Source organism: Crocodylus siamensis, chromosome 5, assembly GCF_052110815.1.
Source record: "Crocodylus siamensis isolate JL-2025a chromosome 5, ASM5211081v1, whole genome shotgun sequence".
In the NCBI taxonomy this organism is placed as follows: Eukaryota; Metazoa; Chordata; order Crocodylia; family Crocodylidae; genus Crocodylus; species Crocodylus siamensis.
The window spans coordinates 5453246-5465283 of NC_143399.1; the positions used below are offsets into that span (position 1 = coordinate 5453246).

At 45.1% G+C, this 12038-nt stretch overlaps 1 protein-coding gene across 2 annotated transcripts in view; it reads right to left on the minus strand.

The window, feature by feature from the left end:
• The window catches only part of TRABD2B (TraB domain containing 2B), a 416430-nt gene that overhangs the window by 292595 nt on the left and 111797 nt on the right, over positions 1-12038 (minus strand). The window lies entirely within an intron of this gene.

Sequence of the window (12038 nt, forward strand, 5' to 3'; positions counted from 1 at the left end):
TTTTGAGTCAGTTCCATTGACTATAGTCATCTTCAATTCCCACTGGAGCCCATTGGGAAATACTCAGACTTCAAGGCTGAATGATGAGGGAAGGAAGGACTGAGGACTCAATCTTGATCGGGTTGCATTTCATTGTGAGAACCGTTCATTACCACAACTCCTACTGAAGTCAACAGCTGTCAAAGAAGCTGTAACCTTCCAGAGTCAACCCCTAATTGGCTACAATCAGGCTTCTTGAAAGAAAGTCCAAGTTCATGCTTCCAGACTAGATCAAACCTAGTTGCAGCTTCTATAGTGGACCTCCCTTGAGCACTGGCCTGCAGTCTTGCTTAGCTTTGCCAGTGAATATGATGCCTTGGTAGACGGGGACAAAAGCCAATGAAATAATTTCTCCTCGTTAACTAAGATGGCTGTTGTTTAGCTTTCCATTGGTTAAGGGATTTCTATGCCTCTGAAGTCGCAAATAAAGAGAGGTATCAGAAGACAGGAAGTGAAACTGAAGTTCATTTGGAGAGGAAAATGCATTCTTAAAGACTGTAATAAAATATACATCAACGAAGGTATTTAGCTTATACGGGGAACTATTGTCCCCTGGGTTGAGAAACTTGCAAGCAGTTCCTTTTTTTAACTTGTAGGACATTACTTTCCTATTATAAACCCTGATTCTTGTCAATAAACTGCGTGTGTGCAAGCATATAAATAATTGTATGTATAATTGTATATGGAATGTAGGCCTGAGACTTAAACTTAGTCTTAGAAGTACTTAGAACAATAGATTGAACCAGATGGTGGTATAATCCCATAGGAGAACATAATGCAATAATGCAGAACTTCTGGCATGAGGAGCATAGTTCTAAGCGGAGGATAAATCTCTTATATTTAGGCAGAATGCCTAGGCATTAACTTTCCTTTCTTAAGTGAATAGCTTAAGTAATATTTATTTTGTGAGGTAATCTTCTCGTTTCCTCTCAAAAACTAGCTGTAGTGCTGCTATTATCATTACGTAGTCCTAGTTTGCCTTTTCAGACCGATTTCCCTCTCCCCTTGGAGGCCTGGAGCCTGTGGATGAGCTATTTGGAAGGCTGCTGGACTCCAAATCTGGTCCTGTTTGAACGTCGGAATCACCAGTTCTGCTTTCACTGGTTTGCCTCTTTTTGCAAACTCGTGTTGGTCGGAGCAGCTGAATGAGAAAACGACCAGGTTTTGAACTCAGACCAGTTCCACGCCATTGTCTCGCCATTGGTTTCAGTGGAGTTGCACCCAATTCACGCTGCCATAAGTGAGAACAGAATCAGGTTTTAATGTATTGTAGTCACAATGGAAGGCTGTACCACTCTGACCCCTCGACCGTGGCAACAAGTTTAGATCTTTACCTAGTTTGGTATAACTCCACTGGTGTTATTCCAGTTTGCTCTCTTTGATCTCCAAGGTGTCAGAGGTGGAAAAGACAATTAGGGTCTCCTCCTCTTCCACACATTGCTAGGTTGCTTTCTTCTACATAGCTGTAGTGTCTAATTCAGAGGGATACAGGTATTTGTCCAAAAGGCTGTTTAATTAAAGTCCATTTACTGTCCCACCTGGCCCCAGATCTACTCATTGAATTTTGCCATTGTGGGGTTGTGGAAGGGAGATGCTGCAACACAGGGAATTTAGAAAACCTAATTTGTGCATCAATCTCTAGACATAGGTCTTTATAAAGTGCTCAGCTAACACCAATTTACCTTAAAAATAGTTCATCTGAAGTCCAGATTATAGCTGTTTTGCTTTATTTTCTTTTGTTTTGTTAGAGAAAAAGCAAGAGAGATGGCAGTTTATTCACTGAAACATGCCATTTCAGCTGGGGGGAAAAAATCAGAAATGTTGATATGCTTATTTCAATGTTTTCTAAACAAATGTTTTAAGATTCTTATGATAGAATTGATGAAATGGGATCAGCAAAATTGATGGACTGACATAGTAATAATAAAAACAGATTAAAAAAACCCAAAGGCAAGATGAAACATTTTGTCCCAAGTCAAATAAAACAGTTCAATAACCCCCAAACAACATTGTCTGCTGTTTTCACTGAGAAAACTAAAACAAAACAAAAATGCTGTACGAGTCCAAAACTATATTTTTTGTTCATTTTGCCCAGAGAATTAAAAAGAAAAATCAAAATCATGCTCAAGTCAATATAACACATTAAGAGGCACGTTACAGAAGAACGAACATCAAAATCTAGCCTTACATCTACAATGACAAATATCACTCATGAAAGTCTAATAAATTCAGATTTTAAAACATCTGAATGAATTAAAAAAATCTTAAAATAATGCATTGTTTTAGTCACTACATGAAGTCACTATGTATATTAGAAAATACAGTGGTAGTTGTAGACAGAAGCTCCAAGAACCTTAGGTTAATAGTCACAGTGCCTATTCTTAAAAAATCAGGGCCATTAAAAAGTCACTGGGGGGCTGTAGACACCCACACAGTCAAATGAGTCGCCAACTGGCTGGAGGACCGCACCCAGAGGGTGGTGGTGGATGGGTCCTTCTCAACCTGGAAGGACGTGGGCAGTGGGGTCCTGCAGGGCTCGGTCCTCGGGCCCGCTCTGTTCAACATCTTCATCAGTGATTTGGACAAGGGGGTAAAAATCACCCTGTTCAAATTTGCTGATGACACTAAGATGTGGGGGGACGTGGGCACACTGGCAGGATGCAGTGGGCTACAATCAGACCTAGACAGGTTACAAGGGTGGGTGGATGAGAATAGGATGGGTTTCAACACAGACAAGTGCAAGGTGATGCACCTTGGGAGGAACAACCAGCACCATACCTACAGGCTGGGGAACTCCCCTCTTGTCAGCATGGAAGCAGAAAAGGATCTGGGGATGATCATTGACTCCAGGATGAACACGGGCCGGCAGTGTGGGGACACGGTCAGGAAGGCCAAACGCACCTTGTCCTGTATCCACAGCTGCATCTCGAGCAGGTCCAAAGAGGTGATCCTCCCCCTCTATGCGGCACTGGTCAGGCTGCAGCGGGAGTACTGCGTCCAGTTCTGGGCGCCGCACTTCAGGAGGGATGTGGACAGCATGGAGAGGGTCCAGAGGAGGCCACTCATATGATCAGGGGACAACAGGACAGGCCCTACGAGGAGAGGCTATGGGACCTGAACCTGTTCGGCCTCCACAAGAGAGGGCTGAGGGGGGATCTTCTGGCCTGTTACAAACTTGTCAGGGGGGACCAGCAGGCACTGGGGGAGTCCCTGTTCCCCTGAGCACCGCCAGGAGTGACCAGGAATAACGGTCACAAGCTGGCAGAGAGTAGGTTTAGGTTAGATATCAGGAGGCATGACTTCACGGTCAGGGCGGCTAGGATCTGGAACCAACTTCCAAGAGAAGTGGTGCTGGCTCCTACCCTCGGGGTGTTTAAGAGGAGGCTGGATGAACACCTTGCTGTGGTCGTTTGACCCCAGTACTCTTTCCTGCCATGACAGGGGGTCGGACTAGATGATCTGCTCAGGTCCCTTCCGACCCTAGAAACTATGAAACTTCATACTAGGGGTGGGCAAAATACAGCCCAGGGGCCCACTGGATCTGGCCCACTGATGGATTTTGCCCAGCTCACAGCAGGTCCCTTGGTCCTGCCTGGCCCAGGTATAGGGGGCAGCCCAGTTCCACTCCCAGGTACACAGCAGGTCCAGGGCTGCATGCCTGCTGGACCCCATTTCCCGGTAGCCCAACCATGGTGGCTCCTACCAGCTGCTGGTGCTGGACCCAGCCCCTCTCTGCCCGAACATCCTGGCCTGTCCCATTGCTGGTCTGGGACCCATGTGGACTGGCCGTGTAGGTGGGATGGGGCCTCAGGCTGGTACGGAGCGGCATCTGAGAATGAGATAGGTGGGTGATGCCGGGGAGACCCCAGAATCTTGGGGAGGTGAGAGCACAGGACTGGGGCCTGGAGTAGCACCGTGATCTGCTGCCTGCATGCCCCTGCGATGGGTGTCAGATCCATGGGCAGGGGCATGTGAGGAGCAGATTGTGACTGGCCCCAGCCCCACAATGTCACCACCCCAAGATCCCAGCCCTAGGCTGCTCCCAGCCGGTCTCCATGGGATCGCAGGGCTATGGTAGTGTGGTTCTGCAGGCAGTGACATGCAGGGAGCACACCGCAACTCTGCCTGGGCCTCTGCCCTGTGACCCTACCCCACGATCCCAGCCTTACCTGCTCGTCTTGCTCCTGCTCCCGAACACCACTTGCCACCCACCCGTGGCCCCATGCTACACAGGGAGTTTTGGTGAGTTGTTGCTCGGGGGCAGAGGGGTGCTGAATCGGCCCCGACAGCTCTGCAAAACTCCCTAGGTGGTCTGCAAGCCCAAATAATTGCCCATCCCTGCTGTATACTCCTGCTGTGTGAGGGTCTGGTATCATCTGACTGTATCTGTGGTTCTATCACTAATGATAACCATAACAGGTAATAGTAGGCCAGAAAATAAAAAGAGACGTATTGCAATTAAGATGCTGCCTCCACTAACAGCAAAATCTCTTCCTCTGCAGTAGTATTATCTTAGGCTTATCCTATAGTATAACTAATGGGGTAATAATAACACATGTGACAAGTCCTGGACACTGTTTCACAAAAACTGGAACCTATTTTAATGACACTGTAAATTTAACGACATTGATGATTGAAGTGATCACTGGGATGTGGTAGAACCGCGGTCTCACCAACCTCATTTTCTAACTACCACAATGTTATTTTACTGGGTTTTCGTGTTCCCTAGTTTTGACTTACTCCAATCAAGTCGGACTGCATAAATTCCATCTTGCAGGAAGTTTTTCATCTCTTGCAGCTTAGTATGGCCTGCATACAGGGAGGTTTTCTGCCTACTCTTTTGATGTGCATCTACCTCAGCGTATTTGAACAGGTTAAAGCATCAGCAAAGCTTGGAAACATATGGGCAGTAATATCAACAGCCACTGGGTTTGTGACTTTTCGACTGCAATTTGCAAACATGGAAATTGAGCAGCCTGCCAAGTGTCAGCCTTCTATGCAGAATAGGCCTGACTTTCATCTGCACCGTTGCTCTGTTCTTGCATTTGCATGGTGGTACAAAGGCACCTCATTGGGAGATGAGACTCAGATTAAACTGAGAACCAAATCCTGCTCTCCATGGCACTCACCTAAACATAATACCAATGATATCAGTAACTTTGGATTTCCAGCACCTGGATTTCTTGCAGCATTGTAGAACAGAATTTGGCCCTTAGTTTATAATTCCTGGTTCAATACACCTACATCAGTTATAAGTCTTCTGCTAAAACTAACTGTATGGCCGTGTGTAGATGAAATAAGGGGTGTGTGCATACCTTAAAGCGGGCTAAATGCTTTTGCACCGCTTTAATAGTCTTGGTGTTTGCATGCCTCAGCAGCATATTGCACATTAATTCCAGCTGCTGTAGGAAATTTGGTGGCATAATGCGCCTTAAATGACTTGGGGTGCAGCAAACTAAAACTCCTTTGAGGAGTTTTAGTTTGCAGCCCCTACAGTCATGGAGCGAAGCACCAGGCTCTGTGCAGCTCAGGGGCTCTGCAGGAAGCCCTGCAGGCAGCCTGGCAGCAGCCTGGGAAGGCAGCTCTGCCCAAGAAAATTCAGCCTGATCTCCCTCCCTCCCCCTACACTTTGAGCCTGCCTGCCTGAGCTGTGAAGGGGCCTGGTGCTTCCCTCCGCAGCTGCAGTGCCCCCCTGGGACTGCCTGAGCAAGATGCCTGCAGGTGGGTGACACTGTTGTGGGAAGCACCAGCCCACCCCCCCGGAGCCCAGGGACTACTCTGCCTGCTGGCAGCTCACCCTCCTCCACCCCCACCAGAGAGGCAAGTAAGGTGTGCACAACAAGGGGTTTAATCAGCCCTAAATTGAAGCTGTGTTTTTTAAAACCCACCGCTTCAATTTAGAGCCCCCGTTTTATCTACACCCACCCTATGTTTCCGATTCTTAAATGCAAGGAACCTCCAGACTGTCTCACACCTTTTCCCAGTGCTGTAGTCAAACATGTCATAAACTAACCATATCTACCCAGAAACAGGAAAAAGGAAAGTGAATAATAGAGCCGGCCTCTGAAATTGCTCATAGGCCATGTACAGACAACATACTTTTACTGGCATAAGGGTTCAGAAATTGGTCTATCTCCGTAACAGAAGTTCAGCACACACAGACTGCTTTAAAAATAGCAGGATCTGGTCTAAGATTTGCTCCCCTCATCAACAGGGAAATGCGTGTTCTGCTTATTACCAACCTAAACTAGGCCACTTATAGAAAATCACATAACTTGTATTGCTTCTGCCTCAGGCTTTTTGAATATCTGTACCTAGCTCCAATTGCCCTGGTTCAATATCGCCGATTGCATTCCCACAATTGCCTACATCGTAATTCCTGGTAACCACTACAAACAAGGCGTTGATTTCAACCTTTTGGGTAAAAGGACTACAGTGTGTTTCTGTGAACTGGGTTTCTTTCACGTTCCTATCTGCTCACACCAGGCACAACTCATATAAAATGATGCACCAGTTGAGAAGAAACAGGGGTAGTAATAATGAAATTAGTGCAACTATATGTTTGGGCACCAACTCAGGATTCGGTCCCCCAGGTTTTGAAGACTGCTGCTTCCAAGTAGAGGAACGATGCAGAGGTTTAATACAACCGAATGCTGCAGGCTCTGCTTTGGAAGGCTCTTGTATGGATTGCCACAATCAATTTCCCACAAAGAGGTGGTCTACATGGCATTGCTTCTTAGACAACCTAGTAAAACTTAATAAGCCTTCTGTCTTCTGACCCTGGCTTTGAATGGAAATGAAATGTATAATGGCAAATGCACTTCAGGATATGTTTAGGCGTTTGGCATCGGCTTGCTCCGAAATAGTTTTGGCACGGACTTCCCGAACAGCAAATCTACTTACACTTAAGAAAACATGTTGTTTGTTGTTATGGTGCATTATAGCTAAAAAAAATTCACAGGGAAAAAAACAGAACAGTTTTGTTCTGGTTTTCTGGTATTCAGACTTTTCTCTTTTTTTAAATATATATTCTTCTAAGTAGGGTTATCTTGCTGGGAAAACATCTGATGTGCTCGTGGAAGAGACACGAAAAAATACTTAATAACGGCGTTGCCTGTTTTGGAAGACTCCTTTCTCTTTAACCTCAGTGCAAACGCACATATAACCAAACAAGTGAGACTGGCACTGGAGAGTCAAACGAGAAGGTTCGTGGGGGGGGACCCTCTGCAGTAATTTTCCTTTGACATTCATGCTTTAATAGATTCCAGAAGCCTCATAATTTCTAGTCAGTTCGAAATGGCCATTTGACTGATTTTCACCCTTGATGAAAAAGTGATACACTTTGAAAATCTCAGTAGTGTACCCTTGAAGCGTGCAAAATATGGAAAGAATATACTGTGACAAATCCGTAACCACCTTGAATTTTCAGCATTCTGTATGCCATAGCCTGTCCAAACCAATAAGGGAAGAGTGGGATGGAGAAGGGTAACATGAGAGCTGGGATCTTCCTGGTCTGAAAGTCCCCGGCACTTCAAATAAAGTTTTGAACCATGACTCAGGGTTGAACAGTTCTGCTTTCAAGCGGTTCACACCCACACATGCATAAACACAGACCTGCCTGTATACACGTACAGACATGCACACACACACACATGCTAGTTCCCCATGGCCCCAAGCCAGTAAACTACTTAAACCCATGTAACTTTAAACATATGAGTAGCACTTTGGAAACAATAAAACTAATCCACACGATTTGTTATGCCCATGCTAAGGTACTTTGCTGATGGTGGCCTGTATACATTAAATACACTTCTAGGATGTCGCAACAGGAAGACAAATATGTTGGAACAATTATTTATTCTTGTTGGATGCCCCCATAGCAACACTTGCCTTCAGACATGGTTGGCCACAAGTAACCCGCCAGCAGACTTAATGGCTCAGGATACAAAGACAAGATGTTTAGTAGTGCTACAACAGTACCTCACACATATTTTCAGTATATCCCTGGGCACCATTGCCCCCTTTCACAAATGGGAAACTGAGGCACAAAGTGGTGAGGTTACTTTCCCACAGTCATTCAGCAGGAAAGTGGCAGGAATAAAACCCAACTCTTCTTTATCACCAGATTACAGTGCTTTGCATTAGACCCCACTGTTTCCCTGTGGAGAAATGAAACAAGTTGTCACTAAGTCAGACCTATTTTGGTTGGAAGTAAAATCAAACTGTCTTTCAAAAAATGTCTTAATACATACTTGCAATTTGCTGGTTGAATAAGTTGACTGGCATATTGAGTGCCTGGTTATTCTGAACACCTACAGCAAGTTATATTCCTTGTTTTGTAAGGAAATGAGGATAAGCCTTATTAATCAGTAGGTCTCTGTATTGATGACAGCTGTATACATTTTTGGAGATAATCTGTAAGGCTACAACTGGATCTGAATGCCCTCAAGTCCAGGGGACTGACCTGGAGGTTGGATTCAAGCCCTAATTGTTGCTGCTAATGCCAATTTAGTGGCCTATGTAAGTTCTTAGTGATCATGTCTACACGTGTGCTTTAATGCACATTACAGCATCACAAAAAACCCATGCACTTGAACTAATGCATGTTAAAATAGGCTAATACACATTTTTCTAGTACCTCTCACAATGGGGAGCACTTTTACACATGCTCTGGAGGAAGGGGGGATGGAGCTTTAATTAGAGCAGCTTGTCCAACAAGCTTTAGTTCTAATGCCCCCAACTCCATTTTGAAGCATGGGGCACTAATACATGAGATGCAGGAGGCTGCTAGAGCACAGTGATGTCCATGCTCCAGTAGACTTGATTAATCAAGTCTGCTCTGACATGTGGAAATTCCAGGGCACGGCACTCATATATAGGTGCCCAGAGGTACTAAATTTAATGTGAATTAGCAAAAGTGCATTAATGAATGTGTAGACCCAACCACTGAGCACAAAAGCCTCTGTCATGACTCGCATCTTTGAGATGGGTCCCTGTCTGTTGTGAATTCACCCCTGGATCAATGGAAAGTTTGAATACCCCTCATCTTTGTGACAAGGCTCAGCCACATCTGAAGACAGCATGGGGATGCTTGCTCAGCATCTGCATGTACTACATCTGTACTCTGGATAAACAGAGGGCTTTAGTTTCCAGACCTGCCAATCCAGCATTTTTCCATGAGCAATAAATATAGTTTTCAAAACAAAAACAGAAAATAAAGCAAAAAAGCAGAAGATGATGAACTGCAGACGATTTAACTCTCAAACATCTAACGTGGGGTTGGCTGCATTTTCCTTGTCTGCTGAGGAATCAAGACACAGAGTTACAGCTTTATTTGGGAACTGTCTTATGGAAATCTCATTTTGATACTCAAATGATATTTCCAAATGTATATATAACTCATTGAAGAATTTATTCTCATTTATCTTTCCTACTGGGCAGAAAATGAACAACAAATTACTCAGCCTCTGGAAGCAGAGAATCACTGTCAAAAAGAAAAAAAAAACCTGGCTGATAAAAGGAAGAAATTTCATTTTGATGTTTATCATTTCTACCTTCACATCTCCAAACATATTTTTACATATTGTTTGGTCTGGCCTAGTTCCTTCTAGGCAGAACTGGCTGTCTCTGCACTGCATCTCAAAGTAGTTCACCACAACCATAACAAGAAGACAGCTGTAAATGCATTGTGTTACAATACACTTCCTTTGTCATAATTCTCTCTGGGTGTGGGCTGTTTCTGCCATATGGCCTGATGGATAGTGCAACATTGGGTGACCCATTATAAGTTCTGACTGATGGGATCAAGCATGAGTTGTCTTTTCTTTGAATGAAACTCGGTAACTAAGGGGCCTGGTAGTTATGCAAGAAAAATTCTTCACAGAGTAATTGCATTGAACGCTGGCATATGGCATTCAGGAGTGTCAAAGGGAAACCAATAAAGGACCAGGAAAAACATGTGCACACTTTCCCCAAGACAAATGGACATTGGCATATACCAGCACCACATTATTCAACTATGGGAAGGGGTCTCTGGGCAACACACTTTTCATGTCACAATGTATCTTGAGTAAGCAAAGAGGATTTTTCTTCAAAGTTTACTGACTAATAGATGGAAAGGTCAAATGCTGGGGGGAACCAGGGGTGGGGGGTGGGGAAGCAATGTGTAGGGGAGTCTGGAAAGCAGATCTCTCATAAAAACACAGAATTAATCTTGGTTCAGCTCTAAGGTCCACCCAACCCAGTCTCCACACTCTGACACTGGCCAACACTATGTAAAAGTCCCCAGTAATCATCTGTGGGACAATATTCACCCCCCAGTACCCGCCCCTCAGTCCTATTAGATCTCCTCCAGGTTTCTAATAGCTAGAGATTGGTTTAAACCCTGCTAAATGACATATAATATCCCTCTCAAAAATGTGCTTACCATCAGTTCTGATAACTGCACAGTCTCGACTTCCATGGAAAATATACACCCCCCTTTTGCCTCTTGCTAAGTTCCCACCCTTGCTGATATCCTGTAGCAATAGGTTTCACAGTCTAATTCACAAGTGGGCAAAATATGTCCTGCAAGCTGGATACAGCCCATGGAGGGTCTTTGTCTGGCCTGCGGCGAGTCACTTGATCCTGCCTGACCCAGCATCATCCAGCCGTGGCATGTCCTGCCACCCCCTGGGCATGTAGCAGGGCTGGACTGGCTCCATGGCTGGACTGCCTTTCTAGGCAGCCCAGATGGCAGCAGCTCCTTCCAGCTGCTGCCAATGCTGCCCCCCGCCCTGCGGTACCGGTGGGCCATCAAGAGCCCATGCTGGGCTGCCCTGGGTCTCAGCTGCCATCACGACCACCTCTGGACTTCCCAGCAGGGCAGCAGTGGCAGCGCAGAGCAGCCGCAGACCAGCTTGGGCTCAGGCTCCAGGTGGCTGCAGAAGGAAGGGCCCAGCAGTGGCCACACACACACACCCACAGCCCCCCACAAACCCCATACCCCACCACCCTTACCTGTCCACATCTCCCCACACCCTCACAATATACAAGAGTAAGACGTCATTTTGAGCTATTATGCAATCACTTCTATATACAGAATGCAAACATACACAAATCAGGGCAATTAAAAAAATTAAAATATGTTATTATCAGAGTTTTATTTTTAGTACATAATTTGGTTTTTTTCTGGTTCCAAGATGATAAACCCCCTTCCCAAAAGGAGTACTTCTGGGGGCAAGGGGAGAGACTTCTGGTGGCAAAGGTCAGGTATAGAGGTAGGACTTCTGGTTGCAAGATGGTGACCAGGGGTCCGGGCACCTGTCAAGGGGCAGGGCTAGCCTTGTGGCCTATGATAGCTCACCAAAACTCATTAAGTGGCCCTCCAGCTGGAATAATTACCCACCCTGGTCTAATACATTACCTGTTGGGTAAAAAAGGCATTTCCTTTTGTTGTTCTTATGTTTCTTTTGACTTTCATTGAACATACCCTGTGTTATGAGACAGAGAAAGCAGAAAGGCCCCTTCTCCACACTTTACATACTGTAGCTTTTTCTAACACTGAGCTGTGCCATCAGTGCCATGATAAATTCAGAGTGTTAAATCCTCAACAGCTTTTCCTAAAGTCCTCTGGATTCTCCCTGATGCATTCCTATTTCAGGTCTATTTATTCCAGGGGTCCTTATCACAGCTGGGGGCCTCTGGTTCTGCTATCCAAATACATAAATAAATAAATAAGTTAATAACACTCGGATAAAGCTCCTAAAGTTTTCCATACATGTTTTACTTGTACAAGGCCTGTAGCATTTGGCACTAAATTAATAAAGAACAGAGATCTATGTTTCTAAGTCTCCTGTTCTTGGATGAAAAGAGAACATGCATCATCCATTTGTTTGGTTTTTTCCACCACTACTATCTTTGTGATTGGCCAGATTTGAATTAGTATGGCGAGTCGTAGGCAACTTCATTTTTCAGCAAAATCTCATTTGACCTTCAGACCTCTTGGGTAGTTGAGGTCT